The sequence below is a fragment of the Gossypium hirsutum genome, chromosome A03, assembly GCF_007990345.1.
Source record: "Gossypium hirsutum isolate 1008001.06 chromosome A03, Gossypium_hirsutum_v2.1, whole genome shotgun sequence".
In the NCBI taxonomy this organism is placed as follows: domain Eukaryota; kingdom Viridiplantae; phylum Streptophyta; class Magnoliopsida; order Malvales; family Malvaceae; genus Gossypium; species Gossypium hirsutum.
Window position 1 is genome coordinate 53,615,946 of NC_053426.1, and position 4,198 is coordinate 53,620,143.

Consider the following 4,198-nt stretch of genomic DNA (forward strand, 5'->3'; position numbering starts at 1 on the left):
TGTCCCCTAAGTGGCGCCACCTTGCCATTACACCACACTCCTTTTTGTGTCATCTTTTACCCCTTTACTTTTAAAAGCCCAAACGCCAATTGCATCACCTGTTCATAAAATTAAAATTTCGAAGACTACCACAGATTTAACTTAAGTTTGGGCCTTCCAAGGCCCACTAACCTACTAAAATATATATTAACCAACCAGAACACACACAAATTTTAAAAATCACAGAAACACAGAAAACTTGAAAATTAGGGCGTTACAAGATCGAGGGAAAATCAAAGTATCAGATTAGTCGACTTAATTTGTCGTTACTACGAATGAGGTAAGTTCGTACCGTAATAAACGTTACGAAATCATATTATAAATGATTACTATTTGTATGATTGGATTTAATTTCGAATGATAATACAGATATATGTATTTTGAGTAAGTTATATATATGTTATTATCAAGAAGCAGAATATATGAATACAAGAAAGTTCCAATAATGTGACGACGTCCAAAAAGCCCTGTATGAACCATAGGAATAGTTAGGATACATATTTCATGACATTGGATTCCAATATGAGTTATCGTGTAAGACCATGTCTGGGACGTTGGCATCGATTTGTGATTTACGTGTAAGACCATGTCTGGGACATTGGCATCGTATATGATTTCATGTAAAACCCTGTCTTGGATAGTGGCATTGTAACACCCCGTACCCGAGACCGTTGCCGGAGTCGGACACGAGGGGTTTGCAGACTTAAATCACTTATTTGCACAGTCCATTTTAAATTTCCAGACGAGCTGGCTAACTGCGTCACTGTCACCTTAAAAATCATATCTCGAGTTCCAAAACTCGAAAACCAGTTCCGTAATTTTTTCCTCAAACTAGACTAATATGTCCATCTACAAATGTTTTTCTAGAATTTTTGGTCAAACCAATTAGTACATTTTATTAGTTAAAGTCTCCCCTGTTTCAGGGTTCGACTACACTGACCTTTGCGCATTACAACTTGGATATCTCCCTATACAGGGCTTCAATACTGATGTCGTTTGTTTCTATAGAAACTAGTCTCGAAAAGGAATCTATACATATATAGCATGACTTCTAATTATATCTGGTTAATTTATAATGAATTTCAAAGTCGGAACAGGGAATCCAGAAACCGTTCTGGCCCTATTTCGCGAAAACCTAAATATCTCATAATATACTGTTCATATGATCGTTTTGTTACTTTCCTATGAAACTAAATTCATCAAGGTTCGATTACATAATTTATTCACTATTTAATTCCATTCCTACTATTTTAGTGATTTTTGACATTCACGTCACTGCTACTATAAGCATCTATTTTTAAGGTAGACTTTACCTATTACATAGTTTCCATGATTCAACTAGCCCTTTAGCATATATAGCACAAAATATGATCATGATTAACCATTCCAATGGCTAATCGTTCCCAAACATTTCCATACCCATTCAACTACCGCTTTCCGACTAGGGTCACTTTAGGGCTGTCACAAGAAATATAAAACTTGGCTAATTTATCAAACGAGTAATCGAATCAAACCGAAATAAAATGAGCTAATTTTGTCAATCGATAAGCTACAACCCAGGTAGCATCTTTTTTTCTCAGAGACAAAGGTAAACCCGAAATAAAATCCATTGTCACTGTGACAGCCCTAAATTGACCCTAGTCGGAAAGTGATTTCGGGACTGCTAAACCGAGTCACCGAAGTATTTGAGTATAATATTTATTATCTAAAATATGTGAATATGAGTGTATGAAAGTTTTAAGCTTCGATTTAGTTAATTGCATGTGAATTTAGTTAATAGGACTTATGTGTGACACTTTTGAAATGTGATAGGTTAATCTATAAGGATCTATTAGTGCATGTAATCAAAAGGGTGGACTTGCATGTCAATTTCCCCACTTTGATAGTAGTGGCCGGCGATGACAATGAGGATAGACAAAATGTGATGGGTAATAACAATAAAATAATGTATTAATGGCATAAATTATAAAAAAAAATAAAGAAAAAGGGTGTTAAACTAATTAAGTGAATAAAACAAAGAAAAGAAAAAAAAAGTGTTCATCTTTTAACATCCTTGGCCGAAAATGCTAAGAAGAAAGGGGAAGGGGAAGCAAATATTCGGCCACTCCTTCTAGTCTTGAATAAGGTATGTAATTCATGGTAGCTTTTGAAATTGTTGAATGTATTAAGCTAGTTACTAAGTCCCTTAGTTAGCCCATGTCCAAATTTTGGATATTGTTGGTAACATGAGTAATCGGTCATGAGATAATGTTCAAGAAATGGTTGTTGTTCATGTTATTTGGATGAGAAATGGTAGTTAGGTGAAGAAGAGTCTAACAAATGAGCACATATGTGCATTAGTTGCTAAATGGAGAAAAATCGGCTAACAAGTGTGTGCTAAGGTCGAATATGATTTTGAATATTATTGAGGAATGTATGTGTTTTGAATTGATGGAATGGAGAGGATGCTTTAATTGTGTTATGAACAATTATATGTTAGGTTTGCTAAGCTAGCTATTAAGGTGAAGTGCAAATGTTAGTATTTGATTACTAGTGTATATATGTGTATTAGCCGAGTTTTGAACTTGAAACAAAATGGTATTTAGTCAATACAAGTAACCATATTTGTAGAATGTATTAAGTATATAATCGGCCTCAACATAGACATGCATATTCGGCCACATGAATGAATACATAGATTGATGTTGTACGTTCGGCTATAGGTAAGCATATTGATGGCTTTATCTTGACTTAGAAAATCGGCTAAAGGAGAATATTGGCTAATATGTTGAATTTGATTCATGGTTTCATACATATATGACTCTAATGCCTAATATATATGGGCTAAGTACCTTAAATTTCTCTTTGATGTTCAAAATGATTAAATCAATTTATTTGTTAAATTAAGCTCAAGAGCAAAGGGGAACTAAGTCCGATAAAGGAAAGGAAAAGGTGATCGAATAGCCGTTGAAATCGTTCGACAACATCCGAGGTAAGTTTTCGAGTAATGGAACTTAGATTATGATTCGATTAGATCATGTTATATAGCGAATCAAAACCATGCTCTTTGTATGTGGCTATTGAGCCGAAAATGGTAATGGTAGATAAGTGCCTTGTGACTGAGTTCTAGTAATGAAAACGAAATAAAGATGTGTTATGATTTGTGGACATATGAGCCTGATTATTCGGATGATAACCGAACTAAGATTCGAAGGCATTCGTGCGAGTTGCTATATCCGGGCTATGTCTCGAAGGCATTTATGCTAGTGATTATATCCGGGCTAAGACCCGAAGGCATTTGTGCGAGTTGCTATATCCGGGCTAAGACCCGAAGGCATTTGTGCGAGTTGTTATATCCGGCTAAATCCCGAAGATACTTGGGTTTGGAAGTGAGAGATCTTGCTGTAATAATTTCAATTAATACGTTCATAAAATCCAAACGATAAGGTATGTTTCGTATATGAATCGGAAAAGTCGATTCGTTTTAAATAGTATTCGTTCAATTGATTAACGAACTTTCGGCCTTTAGTTAGGTTTGATACCTTGTGTATGAATATATTGATTGAAGCGTGAAGTAAGTATGATTATGAGAATGTGCATATATGAAGTTATTCATTTAGCCATATGAATGTTATACTTTAGTCAAAACAAATTTCATTACTCAAAACTTAGTAAGCATTAAATGCTTATTCCGTTTCTTTGATTCTCTGTTTTATAGATTTTGGTTCGTCAGCTATCGGACTCGGGAGTGTCAAAGTCGAAGTCGTCCACACTATCTAAACCACTTTTGGTACTCTTTTAGTTCAATTTGAAAATGGCATGTATAGGGCTGACCCTTGTTGTTAATTGAGTACCCGTTTGTAATGTATATTGTATAGCCATGCGAAAATGGCTCGTATATTTTGAAGTATAACATCATGGTCTTATGGTATGGTTATTAAGTGACGTGGAAATGTTTGGTAATGACTAGCCATTGGAATGGCCAATCATGGTTCTATTGGTGCTACGTACGTCGTGGTTAATCGAGAACATACTTGGAAATAATGTATGTTAATTTACTAATTGAATCATGGAAACTATGAAATAGGTGAAATTTGCCTTAAAATAGATGCTGACAGCAGCAGTGTTGTAAGTTTGAAAAATCACTAAAAATAGTAGAAATGTAAATAAATAATGAATG